The sequence below is a fragment of the Ailuropoda melanoleuca genome, chromosome 4 (genome assembly GCF_002007445.2).
Source record: "Ailuropoda melanoleuca isolate Jingjing chromosome 4, ASM200744v2, whole genome shotgun sequence".
Lineage (NCBI taxonomy): Eukaryota > Metazoa > Chordata > Mammalia > Carnivora > Ursidae > Ailuropoda > Ailuropoda melanoleuca.
Window position 1 is genome coordinate 50,599,925 of NC_048221.1, and position 24,851 is coordinate 50,624,775.

The 24,851-nt window shown below is 46.7% G+C and overlaps 1 protein-coding gene across 4 annotated transcripts in view; it reads left to right on the plus strand.

The window, feature by feature from the left end:
• Nucleotides 1-24,851, plus strand: part of SLC6A11 (solute carrier family 6 member 11) — a 127,583-nt gene that overhangs the window by 28,627 nt on the left and 74,105 nt on the right. The gene's annotated exons all lie outside the window — the stretch shown is intronic.

Consider the following 24,851-nt stretch of genomic DNA (forward strand, 5'->3'; position numbering starts at 1 on the left):
CTCAATGGGCCTGGTCAGGAGGTTACCACAGGCACCCAGCCAGAACTGAAGTCATGGCCTCACCTACCTGCCAGGGGGGCTCAAAACATAGGCAGCAGGGGGACATCTTTAGCCCAACCATCTGTGCCACAAGGATCAACACAGAGGTTGTCCATGTATCTCATGGGCAAGGCCAGCCCACTCGTGTGTTTTATTTAAGAAAAGAAAGTAAAGCATTAGTTGCCAACATTTAAAAATCCGGAGAGTTCATGTTGAAAAAGGAAATATGAGTCTGGTATCCTTTGGAAAGTTGAAAGGTTTGGTGACCCTGGGCCCGCATGCCTACACAGCAGCATTTGGCTGAACTGAGCAGTAGTTCCCTCCTTCTAGGGACACTCTGCTTGGCCACAGTCCCCCCCATTCCCTATTGCCCTGACCTTCTGGCTGAATGTCAGTGCCATTAGTATCCACATTTGTGCTATTCCATTTTTTCTTGTAGGAAAGAGTACATGAAGCTTTACTTACTCCTGGGTCACCCTAAGCATATCACTCCTTGCCTGCCTTTTTCTGGGAGGCATTTGCTCATCATCTTTATTTTAAGCTACTGGCTGGGTCAGGGGCTGGAGGTCAAACCTCCAAGGAGATGGGAACTTAACAACTCTGGGTCCTTTTATGAAAGATTGTTCCCTCAGCAGCCACGGTGTAAGTATCTGACAGGTGGGTGGACCTGCTGGAGAGAAGTTAGGAGAGCAGAAAACAGATACCAACAAGCCCCCATGCTGTGGGCTCTAAGGGAGCTGAGGATGTACTAGAAAGCAATCATAAATGTGCCTGCGGGATCAGAGAAAGTAGAACGGAGACTCATGTCCTGTCAGCCAAGGTGATTTTGCTGATCTCTGCTTTCTCTAGTTTGTATCAAGAAAGCAATAGATGGCACGGAGGACAGGGGAAGGGAGGGAAAACTGAGGGGGAAGAAATCAGAGAGGAAGACAAACCATGAGAGACTCTGGACTCTAGGAAACAAACTGAGGGTTACAGAAGGGAGGGGGTGGGGGGTGGGGTAACCAGGTGATGGGTATTGAGGAGGGCACATGTTGTGATGAGCACTGGGTGTTATACACAACTAATGAATCGTTGAACACTGCATCAAAAACTAATGATGTACTATACGTTGGCTAACTGAACATAATGAAAAAAAATAGGATTTTTCTGTTTTTCCAAGTCTAAAAATCAGTGCCTTATTGATGTAGATTTATTAGACTATATACACTTTGTTCCTCTTCCCCTCTTTGCTGCCGCTTCTGACTAAAGAGGAGGAAAAAGACTTGGAGGGGTAAAGAACCAGAGTCTGGAATCAGGATTCACATCTCAGGTCTGTCACTCACTAGCTGTGACCGTAGCATATCACTTAATTTCTTTGAGCTTCAGTTTCCTCTTCTGTAAAATGGGGATTGATATCAGGCTTGTCTCACGGGGTGGTTGTCAGGACGAGATGCAAGGATGCATATTTAATGCTTAGCAGAGTGTGCAATTAATGGCAAGTGCAGAATAATGGGGTGATCTTAAAAAAATCTAGTTATAAAGATAAAATTTATTCATTCGAGAAGTAGTTTCTGGGTATCTACTCTATACCTAGCATTATTTAGTGGATATCTAAAGATGAATAAAACACAGCCTCTACCCTACCCCATTAACATATGTGAGAGTGCTTTGTAAACTGTAAAGGGAAGGGAGGAGGTGTCATGGTTGATACTATTATTGCTTCTATCACGATTACCACTTTCTTGGGAGTTAGTGTCAAGGCCAGTGGGCTTGGCTGGGTGGCAGTTGTGTGCGGTGGGGGTTGAGGGCCATTGGACAAGTGCATGCACATGCTTGGGTCATCCACATGCACATGTGGCCTTGAGTTCTTGGGCCCAGGATATGGGCCCCAGCAAAATGTGGTTCCACTCAGCCCTCAGGAGGAAGCTGAGTCCCATGACAGGGCCACTTGCCACTGGCTGGGCCATCAAGCCTGTGTGTCGAGAATTCCAGTGCAGGGACCAGGTTTCAAGGAAGGACCAGCAGGCTACATTCTTGGAGATTTCAAAAGAGGCATATGGGAAGGCATGAGAGAGAACATTCATCCACAGCCTTCTGCTCACTGCACAGTCTGCCAGTCATTTTTCATCCATATTAGCACACAGAATCCCACAACCTGGGGAGGTATTACCTCTGTGTTATCGATGGAGACCCAGAGGCTAAGAGGTTCAGGAGCCTGGGCTGAGTTACATGAAGACTTTGTACCTCAACACTGACCCAGAGCTGCTCCCATTTTACCTGTCTTTGAACTTGATCAGATTTTAGAATACTGTGATATTTTGAGTGATGTCCTTTTACACATTCTGCCTGAGCCTACTTGTTCTCTCTCTAGCAGGCGTGGTAGTGATGGCAGCAGTAGTAGTGCTCATAGTAGTAATGGGTAACCATCATTGAGTGCTTGACATGCCCACTCCATTCAGATCATGAAACAAGCCCAAGAAACAGGGACAATCATTTTGTCTGTTCCAGATGAGGAAACTGAAGCTTGTGGGAGTGAGGAAGTAACTTGCTTAAGGACCCTCAGGTAGGAAGTGGACCCCACGCCTTGATGACTGCATAGCCTGTACCATCCTGCCTGTCATCTGTGACTTAGGGACATTGACAGTTTTCTTATGGGCTGGTTATAAAGAGACAGTTCATGAGATACCTTAGCACATAGTGAGTCATCAATAGTTGCTGGTTGCAGCTGGATCTAGGTGGTGCTTTCAAGGGAAATGCTGAAATCAGATGAGCCAATTAAGCATTTTCCAGAAGGCTGGGTTTTATGGGCTCTTCCCCCTATTCTATATTCAAGACAGGGTTAGCATCCAGGATGGGATGTGGTTTCCCAGAGCTGCATGATTTCTTGGAAATTATCTGGTTCACCCCCACTCTTATTTTATCATTCAGGAAACTGAGGCTCATAGAGCAGAAGGGACTTACCCAAGGTCATGCCGTAAGTGACAAGTGTCAGGTCAGGAACTACAGCCTTGTAGCCCAGCTCCTTAGCTGTTTATAAATGATGAGGTTCTGACAGTTTTAGGGGACCAGGAGTCCCCAATTGGCACATGGTGTCTTCTTAAGAGAGGGGCTGATGCTTTTCTTACTGTTTATTGTTCACCTCACCTTGGACATAAGCCCAGAGTCCAAAGGTTTTTCAGGTTCTGTACAAAAACAGCTAAAAATAAATACAGGTCATCTGAGTCTTCCTGAGTGGGCAGCTGCCGCCCCTGTCTCTTGCCTGTGGGGCCCTGGCCAGAGTCGCTTTCATGAGGCTGTCCAAGGAAGGAGAACCCTGTTTTTCTGCTCTTGTCCAGGACATGGCTGAGTTCCAGCCTGCTTCCCATACTCAAACTTCAGCAGAAATTCTGAAATTTCATTAACTTGAGAAAAGTTTCCTGGCCCCCTTTTATATTCAAGGTAAAAACTATGACCCCAGCTATAACTTAATTCAATGAACATGGGCCCTGCTCCTGGGTGCAAACATTGCAGGCTCAACCTCTTAGCAGGTGACTGTCTAAGTGGAGATTTGGGATCAGGTCACAAATGAGTAGATCTCAGATGAGTCTGTAACAAGGTCCCAGGTGAAGGTCCATCCCCACTCCAGCAGCTCAGTAGGCAGCATGTCGGCTACTGAGTTTGGACTGGCATTAACATCCCCCCCGCCGCCCACGGACAGTCTCCGCAGATGTCCTTCAGTGCCGTCCTCTTCTGCACCCTGTTCAAGTGCTTTACAGTCCTCTGATGTCATAGAGGCCAGCATTTGGGATCTCCCCAGGGTCAGAGTGAGCAACCTCTCCTCTCAGAAGAAGCTTCTCCAGGTTGAGGACACACTAACTAGGTTCCAGCTTCAGAATGTAGCAAGATGCCACATAACTGTTCTTAATAAGCATTTGTGGAATGAATGAATTCCACCTGCCCCTGGGACTCCCTGCAAGGTGCTGGGATGCAGTAGAGAGGATGGTGGGAAGTCTTGTCCCCAGAGAGTGTGCCAGCCTAGCAGAGCAGGCACAGACAGAGAAGCAATTACAATTCAGTGTATTAGTGCTAGCATTCACAATAGAACAGTTAGAGAACCAGATGCTACGAACGTGGGGGTTCTAATAGCTGAGAATTGGCTCTGGAATATTGCAGCATAGCATGTCAGAGCTGGGAGGCGTCTTGGTTTTTAAGTTCAAACCCCATTTTACAAATAAGGAAGTAGCGGTCCAGAAAGGTTGCACAGTTTGCCCAAGGTCACCCTGTTTGGAAGGAGCAGAGCTGGGATTTAAGCCCAGGTCTATCTGCCTTCCCTAAACCTGATCTTCATCTGTTCTCAAGCCCCCAGCTGGGAGTCCATATCCAGGCTCAGTGTGAACACACTGATTGTAGTTCTAAGCACACAGTAGGTACTCAGAAAGCTGTTTATTTCCCTATCCCTGTCCAACAGCTACAGTTTTAGTTCTGCACAGTTATTTTTTTTCTCTCTTTAGGCACTATTGGAAATGCTAGAAATCTGGATTAGAAAAATAAGTAAAAACCTTTCTCAATTATTTATTAAATTCTGCAAAGATGTAGAATTCTAAGATGCTTGCTCTCTTCAGGAGGAAACTTCCAGGCTGTTTGTACCTTGTCATCTTCTAGATGATGAACAGTTTCACTCTGCATATTTGAAATCAAGTGACCACAACATGGAGACATCTTTGTGATTTTTCTGTGTCCTTGGTATTCATAGTTTTTAAAGACTTTGTTTTTTAGAGCAGTTTTAGATTCACAGCAAAATAGAGCAGGAAGTTCATAGATCCCCTGCCCCTACACATGTGTAACCTCCCCGTTATCAAAATCCCCCACTAGAGTTGGGCATTTGCTGTAATTGATGAATGAACCTATCCTGGTGCATTATCATCACCCAAAGTCCGTAGTTTCCATGAGGGCTCAGTCTTGATGCTGTGTGTTCTGGGTGTTTGGATGAATATGTAATGACGGTATCCACCCTTAGAGGATCGTACGGAATAGTCTCACTGCCCTAAAAATCCTTTGTACTCTACGTTTTCATCTCCCCCGCACTCAACCCCTGGCAACCACCCATCTTTTCACAGTCTCCGTAGTTGCTACTTTTCCAGAATGTTGTATCATTGGAATCATAGTGTGTGGCCTTTACAGGATTCACTTAGTGATATGCATTTAAGATTCCTCCATATCTTTTGATGGCTTCCTTTTTAGCACTGAATAATATTCCATTGTCTGGATGTATCACACTTTATCCGTTTACCTTTTAAAAAATTGGCTTGAGTATAGTTGACGCACACTGTTACATTAGTTTCAGGTGTACAATGTAGCGATTCAGTATCTCTATATGTTATGCTGTGTTCACCACAAGTGCACTTGCTGTCACCACAGGACACTGTTATAATACCCTTGACTATATTCCCTGTGCTTACCTTTCGTTCCTGTGACTTATTCATTCCATCCTGTATCTCCCATCCCCCTACCCCACCTCCCCTCTGGCAACCATCAGTTTGTTCTCTGTATTTATAGGTCTGATTCTGCTTTTTGTTAGTTTATTTATTTGTTTTGTTTTTTAGATTCCATACATAAGTGAAATCATGGTATTTGTCTTTCTCTGTCAGACTTACTTCACTTAGCATAATACCATCTAGGTCCATCCATGTTGTTGCAGATGGCAAGATTTCATTCTTTTCATAGCTGAGTAATATTCCATTGTGTGTGTACACACACATACACACATACACACCATAGCTTCTTTATCTGTTCATCTATTGATAGACACTTAGGTTGCTTCCATATCTTAGCTATTGAAAATAATACTGGAATAAATATGGGGGTGCATATCCATTCACCTACTGATAGACCTTTTGGGTACTTCCAAGTTTGGCAATTATGAATAAAGCTGTTATAAGCATTTGTGTACAGATTTTTGTGTGGACATGTTTTCAGCTCCTTTGGGTAAATACCAAGGAGTGTGATTGTTGGGTTGTGTGGTGAGAGTTTTGTTTTGTTTTTAAGATTTATTTATTTATTTTCGAGAGAGAGCATGAGGGTGGGGAGGGGCAGAGGGAGAGGGAGAGAGAAACCCAAATAGACTCTGCGTGGAGTGCAGAGCCCAATGTGGGTCTAAGTCTCAGGACCCTGAGATCACAACCTGACCCAAAACCAGGAGTTGGACATTTAACTGACTGTACCACCCAGGCACCCCCATGAGAGGTTTGTTTTGTAAGAAACTGCCAAACTGTCTTCCAAAGTTGCTGTACCATTTTGCATTCCCACCAGCAGTGAATTATGGTTAATACTGTTGCTCTACACCCTCACCAACATTTGGTACTGTCGGTATTTGGGATTTTGGCCACCCCAGTAGGTGTATAGTGGTATCTCCTTGTTTTGATTTTTATTTCTCTGATGACATCATGCAGAGCATCTTTTCATATGCTTACTTGTCATCTGTATATCTTCTTTGGTGAGGGGTCTCTAGGTCTTGGGCCCATTTTGTAATTGGGTTGCTTTTTTATTGTTGAGTTTTAAGGGTTTTTTGTGTATTTTAGATAACAGTCCTTTATCAGATGTGTAGTCTTGCAGCTGTTTTCTTCCAGTTTTTGGTTTGTCTTCTCACCCCTTTGACAGTATCTTTGGCAGAGCAGAAATTTTCATTTTAATGAAATGAATCCTATCAACTGTTTGATGGATCCTGCCTTTGGTGTTGTGTCTAAAAGAGTCACTGCTGGGGCTAGGTTTTCTCTAGTTATCTTCTAAGAGCTCTATAGTTTTGTGTTTTGAATTTAGGTCTGTGATCATTTTGAGTTAATTTTTGTGAATGATATAAGTATGGTCTGTGTCTATATTTATATTTTACACGTGGATATCCATTTGTTGAAAAGACCAACTTTGCTCTGTCCTTGTTTTTCTTGGGGGGGGATTTTTTTTCTGATTTTAATTTTTTTTTAATAATTTTTTATTATGTTATGTTAGTCACCCTACAGTACATCCTTAGTTTTTGATGTAGTGTTCCATGATTCATTGTTTGCCTATAACACCCAGTGCTCCATGCAATATATGCCCTCCTTAATACCCATCACCAGCCTATCCCAATCCCCCACCCCCCTCCCCTCTGAAGCCCTCAGTTTGTTTCCTAGAGTCCATAGTCTCTTGTGGTTCATTCCCCCTTCTCTTTACCCCCCACTTCATTCTTCTCTTCTTTCTCCTACCAATCTCCCTGCAATTTCTTATGTTCCATAAATGAGTGAAACCATATGATAATTGTCTTTCTCTGCTTGACTTATTTCACTTAGCATAATCTCCTCCAGTCCCGTCCATGTTGCTGCAAATGTTGGGTTATTTTTTTGATTCATCAACCAAATTCATCTTGACCATCCCTGCCACCCGCTCCTCCCCTGGTCTCATAAGCCTGAAACCACCAAGTCATTTTTGACAACTTCTCCCTTTATGTCTCATCCAGTTATTGGCCAAGTCTCCTTTTGTAATCCCCCTGGCAAATATCCTGTCCTCTCCATTTTTGTGGTCTATCCATCTACTCACTCACCCACACATGCAACAAATATGAGCCCTCGGTGGCTCCCTTGTACCTCCAGAGGGAAATTGCTCTTAGAATTTCCCATTTGTACAAACATATTTCTGACATGCAGAATAAATACAAATTAAATGCTGTATATTCTATGAAACAGCAATTTCAGATAAATTCTGTGTGTTCCTGTCTTCATTCTATCAGGTGACAGCATGTGAAGCAATGTCATGGTTTTGCAATATTTCCCCAATACCTCTATGCATATTTGTTGAAGATGGAAAAATCTGGTCATTACTAGTTGTCCTTCTTTTGTGGCTTTGCTAAACCTTAGTCTGATTCAGGGATTAGCCGAATCAGGGCAGTGGCCTGTTTTTGTAAATAAAGTTTTATTGGAACACAGCCACATCCATTTCTGTAAGCGGAGTTAAGTGCAGCAGAGTTAAATGGTTGTGACAGAGGCTGTGTGATCCACAAAGCCTAAAATACTCACTCTCTGGTACTTCACAGAAAACGTTTGTGGATCTGTAATCTATTTAACTTGTGCAGACTCCTTGCCATTTAAGAAGAAACTAACATGAACAGCTGTCACCCAAAGCGTGGCTTGTTTCAAACACTGCAAATCTATGGTGATAATTGCAATGGGGAGCTCTTCTGAAAGATCCTTAAAATCTCACCCCAGTGTTTTTAGCCTCCAGATGTGCTGTTTCTTGTATCCAAATGCTCACTTGCAATGGATGTTTCTCATTCACTCATTCATGCATCCAGTAAGTGTCTGTTGCACACTTAGTGTGTGCCAGGTACCAGGCTGGGGCTCTTTGCCATGGTGAGTGATCCAGACCATGGAGCTTACAGCCTGGTGGGGAGATGGAGAATGAACAAGTCACAGAAATGCTGTGGATGGAAGGAAAACGGGGCTGGGAGAGGAAAGAACAAGGGCAGGGGCACCCCTCAGAGGGGTGTCCATCTGCGATGGGAAGGACGAGAAGGGATTGGCCAGGTGAGCAGCACATGTGAAGTTCCCAAATGGGAAGGACCTGGTTAATGTGCAGCCGAGCAAGTTGGGGCCCGGACAGAGTCAGTGGTGGTAGGAGATGGGGCCGGGGACATTGGCAAGGGTCAGACCTTTCCATGGGGAAAGCTCGGGATTTTATTCTGAGTGTGATGGAGAGCCACTGAAAGTCTGATTTTCATCCTGAAAAGCTGGCTCTGGCTGCTTGTTGCAAATGGATGGATGGGAGACAGAGAGGCTGTAGGATCCGTGTTAGCAGGTGACCAAGGCGGAGGTGGCAGCGATGTAGAGAGAGGTGGTCGCATCAAATGCCTTTTGGTGTGGCATCCTTGTTCTGTAGGTCCAGAGGTGCACAGGTGTTCAGGAACTTGTAGTACTTTGACTTTCGAATGGGGGTGGCTCACCTCAGCCTCTGCCCTCTGCAGGCAGCCATCCTGCCCCCCGAATAGTCAGGATGTCCCTTCGTGCTGTCCCCCACTCCCTCCCCAGCTGGCTCCTGTTCTTTGCTCTCTCCTCTGTCCAATTTCTTCTTCTGTCCTCCTCTCGGTGGATGATTTATGGATTTTTCCCCCTCGTTTCCTGGTCTCCAGGAGCAGAGGTTGGGAGGGGAGGGCACTGCAAAAACAATTCTGGTCCCTTCCCCGCCTCCTACTATTGCCACTTTAAAGGAAGCTGCAGGATTAGCTGGGATTTTAAGAAGAATCCTGCCTTTTCACTTCTTTGGGGCTCTGTTTTTATTCTTTTCAGAGCTTCAGGACACCAAGGCAGGAGAAAAGAAAACACACACACACAGACAGATGCACTCACACAGAAACAGCTGCAAATAGCCTTGAATTGATTTTTTTTCCCTTTCCTTTCCTTCATTCACCAACAAGTAGAGGAATTGGAGGTGGCACAAGGACTCTCAAACAGCCCGTGTCGTCTGCAGGATGATAATCATAAAGCAAATGCTGTAAGTGGCACTTTGTTTGATCCAGGCCCTGTTCTAAAGCCCTCGTGACATTAACCCACAGAGTCCTCCCAACAGCCCTATGAGAAAGGTATGATGACTGTCATCCCTATTTTGCAGATGAGAAGACCAAAGTTCACAGGGCTTAAGCTGTGTGCCCTAAGATCTTAGGGGACCAGGGCCCATTACAACGGGGAAGGAGTGCAGTGGGGCCCCTGGGCAGTGAGGGCACCTACTGCAGGCAGCCTGCCCTGGAGCCGCCTCATGGAGGCACAGCCCCGAGGGGCCCTTGGAGGCTCCTCCCTGGAGTGTGTGCCTTTTTCTCCACCGCTTCCCCCCCTCCAAAACCAAGGCGGGTTGGAGCCGCCAGCGGGGAAACGACCAGGAGCCCCACACAGAAAATTTATTCTTCAGGAGCACCCTATAAAGTGGCTAATGGATTCAATGAGGCATAAAGCAGGAGTAAAGGGGGCAGGGAAATAAAAGGGAAAGATGTGTGAAAGGGAAGAGAACAGGCCCAGGGAAGGAACTGGGCAGCACTGTCTCTCGGCCCTCAAGTGGCCTTTGTTGCAGCCCGAAGCGAGCAGGGACGGCGTTGGTGGCAGGGCTCTCCCAGCGGCCCGCGCTGATGTCTGCATTCAGAGGGGAAACTAGAGCGCTCATGAGACGCATGCAGAGAGCCCCGGCGGCCGCGCATGGAGATCCCTGCCCTCGGGTCCCAGAACCCGAGAACACCCGAAGCCACTGCCCAGGGTGTTTGTGCCCAGTGGGGAGTGCTTCTCCCACAACTGTGGTTTGGGGAGAGCCGTAGATTGTCACATTAAGTCAAAAGAGTTTAGCATCTTGATTCAACCCTTTCTTTGGCCTTGAATGACAGCGCTTCACCTTTAGCGGGAACCCTGGCAGCGAGGAGGGTTGGAAAGGAGGGAAGCTTTGCGACTCAGTAATACCGTCTTTATTAAAGCACAAAGGCCCCCCAAAGTCCGAGTGGTTGCTGGATGGGAGGGGTTCTGTGGGGCTGGCCGCCTCCTGAGAAAGCCCGCTGGAGCACTGCGAGGGGGACCTGGGTGGGGGCAGTGGGCACTGTTAACCCGTATGGAGCAGAGCGCCTCTGGGTCCTGGCGCTCTGTGGAGCCTGCCCGTGTGTGTGGCCTCCCTGGGAAACGGGAACCCACCCTCCCCTATGGCAGGCATAAAAGAGTCAAAGTGGCTTTGCTCTCAATGTGAGACCAAGTGCAGTGCTTTTGGAGAACAAAACCAGAAGCGAGTGGGTACCCATTCTGTGCCTGTTGGCTATTAGCACCATGCTAGGCACTCACAGAAGAACTGTGTGCTGTGTCTCCTGCCCTCAAGAATCTGGCACAGGAGATGAAGACGGCAATGAAGAGGAATAGAATAAGCCACCATCTGGGGTCAAGAGTCCCACCTCATCACTTACCAGCGGTGCATATAGGGCGGGCCACCATGACCTTCTCTGGCGGTTCACACACTTCATCTCTCAGGGCCTCAGTTTTCCCTTCTGTCAAGGTTAGCATGACACATGCAGTGACAAGTCAGTGGCTGTGCTGGTGTCACTAGTGAGAGAACAGTCGAGGCGGGGGGCAGGGGGGCCCGGCAGCCAGAGCATGCTGGAGCGGGAGGAGGACGTGGGGTCGGCATGTCTAGGAAGTTCTGGGCAGGGGTGATGTGGGAAGGGTGATGAGCATAGTCCCAAAGGGGTATTCGGGGGAGCACTGAGAGGTGATGCGAGCCAGGGCAGACTGTGGAGTGGATGGCTAAGTGGGGGGCTGGCAAGTTACAGAGCAGCTGCTTCCCGTTGGCCTGGCAGTAATGGGCTAGCTCAGTCGAGTGTAGTTGGAATTGACAGGGAGCCACTGTCTTCCTCCAGAGTCCCCACTAGATCCTTCCTTCCACCCCGTTCCTGTTGTCACTGTGTCAGTCAGCATTCAGCCAGAGCAGCAGAACTCGGAGGAGATAGATTTTGTGGGAGGCACTGGTGATTGTGGGGGCCAGCCAGGCCAGTGTGAAGTCTGTAGGGCAGGCTGTTCTTCAGCAGGAGCTGACAGTGCTGCCCACAGGCAATGGTTCTTCCTTACGGAGACCTCGTTTCTGCTCCTAAGGCCTTTTAACTGATTGAATCAGGCCCACTCAGATCATCTGTGATAATCGCCCTTATTTAAAGTCAGCGGATGGTGGACCTTAATCACATTGACCAAACTCCTTCACAGCCACCCGTACATTGGCGTTTGGAGAATGTGACTGTAGCCTAGCTACCTTGCACCTTCTAGTCTTTCCAGTGCTCTCGTCCAGAGGTGTCCTACCTCCACCTGGCTGACAGCACAGGGGCAACCCTGCCATGCACCCTGCCTGGCCGATTGTCCACCACTGCCAGACTCAGCTTCTTTAACCATGCTTTCGCTTCATGACTTCTTCGAGAACTCACAAGTAGCCCCCTGTTAACCTGCAGCACCCACTCTAGTCTCTAAAAATCACCCAACCAATACAGTAGCAGTGGCTATTTCAGAGCAAAAGAATGGTCTTCCCAGATTGTTCACATACTGCCTTCTGCTCCTTATACATATGTAATCATAGTTTATACCCTGTTTAATCATAAGGTGATACAATTCAATATTGTACATTTTTCATTTAACAGTTCTTCATGATGGGCATTGGCCAGGTAACCGAAGCACAGTGCCTTCTTCCAGCTCCTGCTTCCTCATCCATGGTTTTTCTGCCCCTCTCTGATGTCTCTTATTCCTCCAGGAAACCTTCCAGACCCCCTTCACCCTCATCCTTCTTGGCCTTCTCCTAACTCCTCCACTGGCCTTGAAGGCAGCAGCATACAGCTGCCCCAAGTTCGCCTGTCCTTGTCTCATGCCTGCCAGGCTTGTGGGCTCAGGGAGACTTCTTACTGCGAGAGGCAAATATTTATTAAGCATGCCCTGTGCATGGGACTGCAAATATCAACCCTAAACAAGTTTAGAGGCTGGAGTGTAGGCAGGCGAGTAAACAGGCAGTTGTGAAACATCCCTGTGCTGGGGATGGTCCCATGGAAGCAGTGGCCTCCAAGCTGGATGGTTATTAATTACCCCAAGGCAGAGGAGAAAGGGGATTCCAGGAAAAAGGAACTATACCAAGGCCAAAAAGCTGGCTTACATCCTTTCCCCCTCCCTCCTCACTTCCATTTTCCTTCTGTCTTTTCCTCTGTCCCTTCTTCTTCCCTCCTCCTCATTTGGTGAGTGAGCATCCATTGCTTGTCAGGGGCTCTTCTGCATTTCTTTATCACTAGGGTAAGCCACATGGTAGGTGCTGGGAGCGGTCACTTGTTAGCTGATTCAATCACCTGACAAGTATGTGATGCCTGTCATGTGCTAGGACCTGTTTGATTGATTGGGGTGAAAGTCCCAAAGCATTTGCTGACAATCATATAACCAAGCCCTCTTCCCTGCAACCCCCCCCCCCCCGGCCAATGGCTAGGGAAACAGCAGAGGGAAAACCTGTCTTGGGGGAGAGGAGTGAAAAATGAGGCAGGGTCCATAGGAATTGTGTGTGATCCCAAGTGTGCAGCTGTAGGTGTGAGACCCTTGTCTAAGGACCAGCAGCAAAGAAAGGGTGATCTCACAGGCCTAGAGAGGGGATGCATGGAGATGGCGAGAGTGTCCCAGAAGCTGTGGAGGCAGATTGACCTGGGTTCAAACCTCGGGTCTTTGCCCTAAGCCGAGTAAACAATTTACTGTTAACTGTGTGCCAGACATTGGTCTGGGCACCCTACGTTCATTATTTAATTTAACCTTCACAACAGACTGTCAGGTGAGTGTTAGCAAACCCACTTTATAAATGAAGATACTAAGGCCCACAGAGGTAAGTGATGTGCACAGAGCCACACAGCTGGTGGAGAAGTCAGGATTTGAACGCAGGTCTGCAAAAGTGGATCTCAGAACCAGTGTTCTTTCCACTAGTGTATGCAGAGCCCTGAATAAGTGTTGGCTTCCTTCCTGGCCTAGGTTCATCAGCCCAAGTGCTTACCATGTGCCTGGCACCGTTGGTGGGTAATGTAGAGGTGGATGGGCAGAAGAGAACAGAGCCAGGTGGTCCCGAGTTTGAACCGAAGCTCTGCCCTGCAGGTCTGGGTATGGGCCTTTCTTTGCCTCTGAGCTGTTTCCTTGACCTTCACTGGGGACAATAAGAGTACCCATGTCAGTGGGTCACTATAGGGCTTAAGTGGGGTGAGTCATGTAGATATTTGCCCGGCGCTTGTCACACAGGATACATGCAAATCACTGTTGTTTAATTGCTTGTGATTTTTATAAACCCATTCTCTAACTTAAAAAGGTTCTCGGTCTAGTAGAAAAGGAAGACTGGACTCCCTGACTTGAAGATAATGAACACTATTTTGTAGTACAGGTTAGCTGTCCAATAATGGCACCATCAGGCTGGTACAGAGCTTAGATAAGGAAGCGGCTGTGGCCCAGAGTGATCTGGAAAGGCCTCTTGCAAGAAGCAGGATGTGAGCTTCACTTTGAAGGACAGCCAAATGGAGGGCTGAGCTGGGCCTTCTGGTGGAGGAGGGGTAAGGAAAAGGAGAGTCAAGGGTGGCTGTGGAAATTGGGAAGCCAAGGGAAGGCCAGATTTCAAGGGAGGGGAGCACAAGTGCCAGACTAAGGTCACATGGGCAATGGGGATCCATTGAGGGCCCTTGAGCAGAGGTGTATTTTGGGAAAGTGGAGGGGTACCTACAGGCCTCACTGTGCAGCTGCTGTCTTCCTTCCCGTTTGACAGCCCCCCATGTGTAATGAACTAGAACCCCCAGTGAGAACACTGAGGCAGAAGATCATTCGCTCTGCAGAAGCCGGACGTGGCCTTTATCCTGCATCACCAGTATGTTGTGTCACAGTCAGGATGGACCCAGTATCCTGGCAATAGTACCATCGACACCAGGAGGCAAGGGCTCTCACTCTAGGCTAGCGCTGGCACTGAGACCTTTACAAACCACCCCCCGAACCCCGTGCTGCTTCAGCCACTCACACACCCTGCACCCCTTGCGTATGACAGAGATTTGTGATACTGCCTTTACCACCCTGAAATGCAATTCATAAATAATCTACCTGCACAGATAAGTTCAAAAAAGCTGCCATAATACCCCAGCTATATTTTAAAGGGAAAGCAAAAAGGAAGCAACGTATACAACATGTGTTTCAGTCTGTAAATGCTCAGGCACACCACAACGGTGATAGCGTTGTCTGGTGCTGGCAGCAACCTGGGTACATCTGGGTAGAAGACGAGAGTGCTATGTTGCCATAGGATACTACCAATACGTCTTCCTCTGTGGTTTCCATCTTGAAATAAGAGCTAACCATGAATCAGCATGAATGTGGCAGCTACAGATGTGGACTGCCAGAAGGGGGTTGCCCTGACCACCACGGAGCCTCCACCTGGGGCATCATCATTAGTGATAGGATTTTCTGAAATGATGAATAACATTAACATTTGGTGAAGTACTGAATAAGAGAGAGTATGGTCTACCCTCAGTTTACATGGGGATTGCATTTCTGGAAAATTCAGTTTATTTTTTTAAGGATTTATTTATTGTAGAAGAGAGAGCGTGCGGGCAGGGGGAGGGGCAAAGGGAGAGAGAGAGAGAGAGAATCCTCAAACAGACTCCCTGCTGAGTGCGGAATCTGACATGGGATTCCATCCAGGACCCTGAGATCATGACCTGAGCTGAAATCAAGAGTCGGATGCTTAACTGACTGCGCTACCCAAATGCCCCTGGAAAATTCAGTTTATGTTAAAGTGAAGTAAAATATACTTTTTTTTAAGATTGTATTTATTTATTTGACAGAGAGAGAGGCAGCGAGAGAGAGAACACAAGCAGGGGGAGTGGGATAGAGAGAAGCAGGCTTCCCGCTGAGCAGGGAGCCTGATGGGGGGCTCGATCCCAGGACGCTGGGATCATGACCTGAGCTGAAGGCAGATGCTTAACGACTGAGCTACCCAGGTGCCCCTGAAGTAAAATATACTTTGAAGCTATTTGTAAAATAGTTAGATTCTAGGCTTAATAATTATAAACAGCCCATATGCCCCCCCACACACATATGAATGTCTGGTGGAGCATTTGGAAATCATGAGACACAGAGCAGTTTTTGTTATGCGGGAACTGTCCCATGCATCACAGGATTGCCAGCTTTCTTAGCCCTTGGTCGTTAAAGGCTGTGTCTTAATCTTTATGATGACCTCAAATGGCCCATATGTCTCCATGTTACCCCTTAGACACCGGTACTGCTTTTGTGACAATCACCAACTTCCATTGCATTGTTTAACCTTTACAGCAATCCGTTGAGTAGATATTTTCATTCCCCCTTTATGGGTGTGCACTGAGGTTTACAGAGGTGATGTCACCTGCTCGTGATCACAGAGCTAGAACTGGAACCGACTTCATTTGTCTGCCTCACCACAGCATTGAATACTACGTTGGTGTTTTGTGGAACCATGTGTTTTATTAATTCAGCATGCATTTATTAAACACTTACTGGATTACAGGCACTGGTTATTCCTAGAGACACAGAGGCAAATATCTAAGATGTGGTCCCTGTGTAACACATGGGATGTTCCAGAGAGAGAGGGGGATGGAACATGGCTCAGGAAAGGAAAAGAAAGTTCACCGTGGCCAGAGCATGCATTCCTTGAGAGGGAACGGAGAGGGGCAGGCTGGACTGGTGGGCAGGGACCAGCTTAGGAGGGGTTTGTAGGTGAGCCTAATAAGAAGATGATTGTAATGATGAGAAGCTGAGAGGCTGGAAGCAGAGGGGGTGATATGACCAGGGTTTCTTTATAAAAGACCCCTGTGACTATGACATGGAGAATGGGTAGATGGGAGCCGAGGCTGGATCCCACCATGGTGGTTCAGCAGGACATGGTGGCAGCTTTGCAGTGGAGAGAAGAGGACGGGTTTGAGAACAAGAGTGAGCATCAGCCCCCGCTCCCCGGGACTGAACGTAGAGAGGGCAGGGGAGAGAGCCATCTACAAGGAAACCTAGGTTCCTGGCTTAAATGCGTGGTTCCCGGTGTCACTCAGCCACTGGCCAAAGTGGGTGACATGGCAGGAGGACGAGGCATGGCTGCAGCTGAGGGAGATCCCCGTTGCGCGAGTAGAGATTGTCTGCACAGTGGACTGGGAGGTCTGAAGTCCAGGAGGGAGGGCTGTGCGGCAGGGCCATCAGCATGCATGTTAGAGTTTCTTTACTTGGGGTCCACGGATGCTTCAGGGACTTCCCAAACCTTTTGGAATTGTATGAAATTATGGGATACATTCTTCTAGGGTGAGGATTCATAGCTATCATCTGATTTTTGGAGGGACTTGTGTCCCCAGAATGATGAGAAACTTCTGATATTCCATATTTCATCTGATCTAAGTTACACCACTACTTTATATGCCAGTACATAATACTACCACTTAAGAAGGATGTTTACCAGAAGCAGAAGTACTTCCAGCTCATCTGCTTTGCATTGCCTGAACTTCCTATGTGACATGTGAAGTAACCACAGGAGACTCTCATAGACTCTCACTGCTTTGAAGTTTCTTTGGCGATTCTCCTGCCTGCAGGTGTATTGTTTGAGGCTTAATAGCTATCAGTTTGCATGTACTGCAGTAACAATGTAATACAGATTCATCTACTGGAAGGTATTTTCTTAGACCCATAAAGTACAGTTGGCCCTTGAGCACCATGGGAGTTAGAGGTGCTGACCCTCTGCACAGTCAAAAATCTACGTATAACTTTTGACCCCCCCAAACACTTACATGCTAATAGCCTGCTGTTGGCCAGAAGTCTTACTGATAAAATAAGCAGTTGACTAACACGTATTTTGTATGTTATATATATTATATACTGTATTCTTACATAAAATAAAGAAAATAATGAAGAAAATCATAAGAGAAAATACATATTCAGCCCTGTACTCTATTTATATTTTTTAAAATCCACATATAAGTGGACCTGAGGAGTTCAAACCTGTGTTGTTCAAGGGTCAACTGTATTTGGTTGTTTGCAGGAAAATATGAGATTGTGATTGTTTTTCTAATGATTTATATTTACTTTTCAGTATCAACTTTCACCCCTTTTTCTGTGCCTTTCTGCAGAAACACAGTGCAATCTTTTAAAAAGACAGTTTAAACATTAAGCAGCAATTGATTTAAATTGATTTAATTTAAAATATTTTAACCAACAGAGCCACTCAACTAAAGTGATGGTAATAGGAACAGCTCTGACCTAGGTCCCTTATATTCAGGGATCAGCAACTACATTGCAGCTGCCATCTGAGGTGGGGGTGGGGGCATCCTGATTTCAGAGATAATAAGGTGAACTGTGCTAAAGGCACTCATCTTAGAAAGGATGGAATTGAAACTCCGGGAACAGGTGGGCTACCCAAGGAGAGAATGCAAGAGAAGGAGGGAGGGGTCAAGATAAAGGGTTTGGGGAGGCTGAGAGGTAGAGGAACCTGAAAAGGAAGCGGAGTTATCTGGGAAGTAGAGAAAAGCCAGGAGAGTGAGGCCTTGGGGGAGGGTGGGGGGAGAGCCCACTGCAGCTGGCCGCATGCCACGAGAGTATGTCCAGCTTTGGTGCAATGAAGGGGCTTGGGACAGTGGAGTCCAGCTGTGCATTTCTCTATTCATGAAGAGTGGGGGACAGAGTAAGGGTGATGCCATTATCCAAGAAAGGGACGCACAGGAGAGACCTATTTGGGGGAGAAAGTCATGGTGTTGGTTTTGAGCATGTGGAATTGGAGGTAGGAAATCCAGGTGGACGTACACATAGGGCTTGAACGTGTCGGTCTTCAACTTGATATTCAGCTGGGCTGGTGAGGGAGAATGATAGGCCATCAGGACATCGGTGACTCCTAAAGCTATAGGAATAGGTAAGAAAAGTCAGGAGAGTGAGTAAAGAGTGAATAGAGGTGGTGTGAGGCCAGAGTTTAGGGAAGCAGCTTCTGAATCTGGGTTTGCCCTGATCTATCTTCACATCCCTGTGTCTCCCGCAGTGTCTGGCATAGGACAGATGCCATCAGAGTTGGCTGATTGATTGATTGTGGTGGAAAGAATGAGTGAAGAAATGAGCCTGTGAAAGAGACTAAAAAAATCATGAGGAAAGGAAGCGGACAAGGGGAGGCATCCTCTAATGAAGGAAAGTTAAAGCTACAAAATTGGAGGACAAGTGCTAAGAAATTACTGAATTTGACTTAATAGGTGTGTCTGGTGTCCTCTGGGGTGGCTGCTGACTGGAGAGGGTGGAGGCAGAATGTGGGTCTCCATCAGCAGAGGCAAGTGTAGGTTCTTCTTTCAAGACATGAAGTGGTTTTGGAAGGAGTGTATTGCAAGGAGCACAGGTGGTCTAGGAGGGATCCCTGTTGCTCAGGACTCCTAAGGAAGACCCAGGAGATCTCCACATGATTGGCCTGTGGGCTGGATGGGAGGCGGTCTGTCTCAGAGAGCGGATGATGCTTGCAGGATCCAGGCAGCACGCTGCTCTTTCTGGCTGCAGACACATTCCCTGCATGTTGGCTCTCTCCCCTCCATACCTCCACTGCCATGAGCAAGCGTGTTGAAGACTAGCTTAAGAGGATGTGGGGTGGTGCTTCTTATCCGTCAGCCTCCCCACACTGGTAAAGCCCTGCCTAGGATTTAATGGTGTGCTTTAATGGTGCTCTTGGTCTCCATGGTGACACCAGCCTTCTAGTCCAAGAGAGATGGATGGGGTTTAAATCATTATTAGCCAAGGTACCAAGTGTGTTTTCCAGGCAGTAAATAATAGCTCCTAAGGCTGGTGTAAGCTTGGCTGGGCACTGCATGGAATATTTGTCGCTTGAGCTTGTTTGGGGATTGGTTTTCATTTTTGTGCTCTTTATGGTGGAGCTATGTAAAAATCAACAGCATTGCCTCTCTAGTTAATCTTAATTCATCATGAAATAGGCTTAAATACTAGACTCCCCCATCCAGTGATTTTTAGATATCCTGTGGACAGGGATTTGAATTGGGCTCGGCCGTCTTAATGAGCATGGTTGCTATTTAAGTATCTTGTCACTTCTGGGCCACCAGCTTTTCTGCTACCATGCAAAGCTCATTTCTTTCCCAGGAGGTGATGGTCCCAGCACCCCATGTGCTCCATGTCCTGACCCTTCTTACTCTGAGGAATGTATTCACGCAGCACATTCTAGATCAGAACTCTTTGGAGCAGTAGGGACAGTCTGTCCCCCTTCAGGTGCAGGCCTTGATAACACCATTGCCACCTGAGCTGCCTGCTCCCTCATTACTCTGTGTCCCTGAGCGCCCACTGCTGCCGCTGAATGGTCTACCATTATGGCTGTCTGTGTCTGGGGCTGGCTCTTATGTCCTTGTAGGCAGGGGCCCGATTCATTCATCAGCATGCCCTCCAAACCAGCACAGGGCCCAGCCCACAGTGGGCTCCATGAATGGCTGGTGAATTGAATTAGACAGAATGCTCTTTATCCTCAGATGGGAAGGCTCTAAGTGAGAACTGTTTACACTTAAAACCCATTGTGGACACATGGGATTATATCCTGTTTTGTTCCATTTCTCTCTGGGTTACTGAGGTCAGAATGTGTTTATTCATCAACAATGTACAGTCTTTGTAGGCCTTTGTAAGAAGCATTCAGGACATGCAAAGATGAATAAGGCCCTTGCCCTTCAGTAGATCCCACCCTAGAAGGAGAGGCAGGTGTATGAGAAGGTTGAAGGAAATAAGAGCCAAGCGAAGGAAGTATGGGAAGATGGTTTGCTACAGGCTGAGTGTCAAGTCTCTGTGTCTGGTGCTGTGCAGACATTGGCTCATTTAATTCTCACCCTTCACCATAAGAGGTAGGAACTATTATCCATATTCCATAGATTTATGAATCCAAGGCTCGGGGCGCCTGGGTGGCACAGCGGTTAAGCGTCTGCCTTCGGCTCAGGGCGTGATCCCGGCGTTCCGGGATCGAGCCCCACGTCAGGCTCCTCTGCTGGGAGCCTGCTTCTTCCTCTCCCACTCCCCCTGCTTGTGTTCCCTCTCTCACTGACTGTCTCTATCTCTGTCAAATAAATCAATAAAATCTTTAAAAAAAAAAAAAGAATCCAAGGCTCAAAGGGATTGAGTTAATTGGCTATATTATTATCCCCATTTTATAGAAGAAACTATCAAGACCTAGAAAGACAATAACTTGCCAAAAGTCAATCATGTACATAGAAAGTGCCGGGGGCTGGATTTTGAAGTTGGTTATTCTGTGGCCAAGGCTGATCCCCCTATCTGTATGCTGTACTGCCCAGTGTGCTGTAGGCTACAGAAGAAGCATTTCAGCCCGTGGCCTAATGCTAATTCCTGGAAGACATATTATGTGACCAGTCTCAAAGTTGGCAAGATTTTGTTAACTAGAAAAGGGGAAAAGGACCTGCCGGATGGAGGGAATGAAAAAAGCAAAGGCTTACATGCATGAAAGTGCAGGGTTTGTTTGGGGAACACAGGGAGATGTGTGAGATGAAGCTGGTTGGATTATAGGGACACTTGAATTCCCTGTGGGGCTGTGTAGTGGTTGAGTGCTGGCTTTGGAGTCACATAGATCTGAGCCCGAATCCTGCCTTTTTCTAACAGTGTGACCATGGGCCAAATATTCAACTTCTGAATACCTCAGTTTCCACTTCTGTGAAAGGGCAATGATAATGGTTTCCACCTTATAGCACTGGATAACATAAGAAGAAAGCATGTAGAACTAACAATGTTAGTCCCATCATTATTAGGAAACGATCTTCCATTTCTCCTGAATAGAGTACTTTTCCCTCTTAAGCTCTCTGCTCCAACCAGTATGCCCCTGATTAGTAAATAATAAAGCCATGGGGTCTCCATGTTGGAACAGTCCATGGATATAGATGATCTTTATGGTCCCAACTATCAGCAAGAAGAAAGAGTAACACCATTCCTAAGATGTTTGGTGCCTTGCCTACAATGCACCAACCCCTGAAAATGCCTTGATCTGATCTTTCCTTCATAACCTATCAGGGCTGGCAGTGGCATTTTGGGGTCAGAATCTGAGAAGTCTCAGCAAGTTTCCCCCCATAAGCTGCACCTGATCTCCCAACAACCACATGCCTCTCAATGGGGAGCCCCCATACTCCTTCCTTATTGGGTTCTTGGAGCCTTATGAAGGTTGGCGATACATATTGTTCTTGGCTTCTCCTGAAAGTCTGGCCCTCCTCTTTCACAGGGCAGGCTTCATCCCCGTGATGACACAGCTGGGGCTCATCCTTCCCTTCACCGCCATCTTTGAGTCCCTTCTATTCTTTTAATTTGGAACTTGGTCTTATGGGGTTTTATCCTGGTATAATTCCTTCCATTCCATCTAAGTACTGTCTGCAGCCTGGCCCCTTTAGCTGCCGTAGCTCTTGGGTGCAGGCAGGACTCCAGAGGATTCTTACCTATAATGGCCACTTCAGCTTACTCCTGCTACCCTCTAGCCTTCATTCCAGAGTCTGGCTGCTGTACCTCCTTGGAATGGCTAGGTAAACTTCCCTTCTGTCCTGATGTCTTTCTTATCTCTAGTCCTAGTGACCCAGATTTTCCCAGCCAGTGATTTGCCACCTCTTTACACCAGCCTTCTGTTGCCACCACATTGCTATTCATTACCATTGATATTTAGAGGATCCAGGAGCCACTCTCCTGACCCCCCTTATGGCTGAGGTAGGAATGACTCCAGCCTCTCTGTTTATATTCTTGAATCCCCCCCCTCAATATGTGGTGTTCTCTGCTGGCCACGTCTACTCACTCACTGAGCTGGAGAGCCATTGCTTATTGACCCAGTGATTGCCAGCAAAGGCAATCCCAATGCTTCCAATTATCGAGCAGTATCTGTGTGTCAGGTGCTTTTCACAGTGATCTCAAATTCTCACATCAACCTTTGAGATAGGCATTATCCTCATTTCACACATGAAGAGGATGGAGGCTCAGGAAGACCTCAGAGACCTTCTAACCCATGTCTGCACCTTTATACTTGATGATGGGTTTCACACCAAATTTGGCTACTCACCCTGTCAAGCTCATTCTAAACTGTGACGAGAAAGTTAAAACAGTGGCCTATCAGAAACGGTGATCTCTTTGACAGGTCTGTTCTAACTGCTCTTTTGGTTTTACTAACTGGATCTTTCTGAAGACTTCCTGACTGTATTTGTTGCATTCCTGGTTGATTCCAGGTGTAGAAGGATGGTTGCTCTGAAGAATCCACCTTCAGGATCCTCAGGTCATCCTTGGAATCTTCTTTTCATCCTGAGTAGAGAGGAATAGTGTAGATCATTTGGGCTAGTACCTTCATTTAACGAAAATGATACAGACTTAGAGCAGGAACAGGACCTGTCCAAGATCACAGAGGCAATCATTGGTTAGATAGTACAGTTACACGTTTGACTTTTTACAATGGAGGCCTCAAAGAGCAGGAAGGGAAACAAGACAGTTTATTTCTCTCTCCCATAATAGTCCAGGCGTAATCTGCCTGCTGTCAGGCACCCAGACTGTTTCTGTTCCAGTGCTCTACCTTCCTCTGGGTGTTGCCCTCATTTCCATGGTTGGAGATGGCTCACTACTTGGTCTTCATTCCACCCTGTGGGGTAGAATACTGCCCTTCCCTTTAAGGACACAACCTGGAAGTTGTACAGGACACCTTCATGTGTATCTGATTGACCGTAATGTAGTCACGTGGCCACACCTAGCTGCAAGGGAATCTGGGAAATGTTGTCTTTATTCTAGGCAGCCATGGATCCAGTCAAAAATTAGGAATTTTGTAACCACAGAAAAGGGGAAAGTGAATCTTGAAATGGGGCTTATGGTCTCTGCCACCATGGTAGAATGGGGACTAGAACCATGTCTTCCCACCCTGCTTGCTGCCTCCAGCCCTAATCCTGTCCCTCACTTCCTCTTCAACCCATATCTGGCATAATGCCCTGAACCACGGATCCCAAGGCTTGCTGGTGTTTTGGTATATTATTTTAGGCTCCACACATAGGCTAACTTCCATAGATAATAATACACCATATATCATTGCATAAAAATTACAACTTCAGCTTCCCATGGAAATATTTCTGCATTGCTGAAATACCGTTATCTCCTCGAAGAGTGAATATCTTCACTAGTTCCTTGTGAAAACATGACTCCTTCCACCTATTTAGAATTTGGTTGCTTAAAACAGAATGTTTTTTTCTTCATTTCCTATTTCTGTTAGAATGGTCTAAAGAATAATGCCTCTAACAAGTGTGTAGAGGCCAGATAGTGACATCCTGAATCCCTTCTTCAGATGTACATTCTCCTAGCACCTTGTTCCCAGAGATTAATAACATCTTATGGGAGGTTATACCAGACTATTTGGTGCCTGCTCTGGTTCCTACCTAGGAATTTCTCTCAAAAAAACCAGAACTGGGGAAAATATGTTGATACTCAAAACACTGATTCTCTAAGGATTGGATGTTTAGTACTGTGCTTTCCAGCCATATGTAATGGCCATATGTACCCTACACACAGAGGCAAGCCCAGCCAGAGTGGAAGTCAGGGAGGACTGGACTAATACACTGTTTCCCATGCTGGGGTTGTGGACTATGATGAGTTGCTGCCAAGAAAGTAAAGCAAGCTGGACCTTTGAAGTGAAGGACAGACAGAAGAAGAAACAGGAGTTGAAAACAGGAAGGCATTTCCAGTCAGGTTTGTGGTGTAGAGCACAGTATGTGTGGTGGATAGAGCTGACTTCTGATCTCTTATGGTTCTGTGACCTGGCGCAAGCCACTTCTTTCTTTAATCCTCAAGTGTTTTTGCTTTTTTGTTTGTTTTTGTCTGCAAAATGGGGATAGAGCCTAGTCAAGTGGCATGAATATTGGTTAGAGGTACTGTATGACACATCTCTGGCAGCCAGTGGTGCTCAATTAACAGAAGCCTCTTCCAAGGCCCTGGGTAGCTGGCTCTCAGAAGGTTCCTCCTGAATTAGTGTCAGGACCTTGGATAGCTCTAAGGAATCCTGGCCCTTTGCAAGGGTTGTGGTTAACTATGAACTGTTCTGGAAAACACTGTGGTTGCTGGGAAGGACCCTAGCAATCACCCATCTGATCTTTTCCACGATTATGGGAGGTGTTCTTTCTACTGGAAGTCCACAGGATGATTTTAGTGATGCATGAACCCGTGTTAAGAACATCCAATCATATAATGAGATAATAGTCCTTTTTCATGTTGCTTAAGGCAAAGGTGCAATACGCTGCTTTATCTTTTAGCACCTCCCTGACACTTGCCACTCTTGCTTTTGAACAAATAGAAAACACAGCTCAG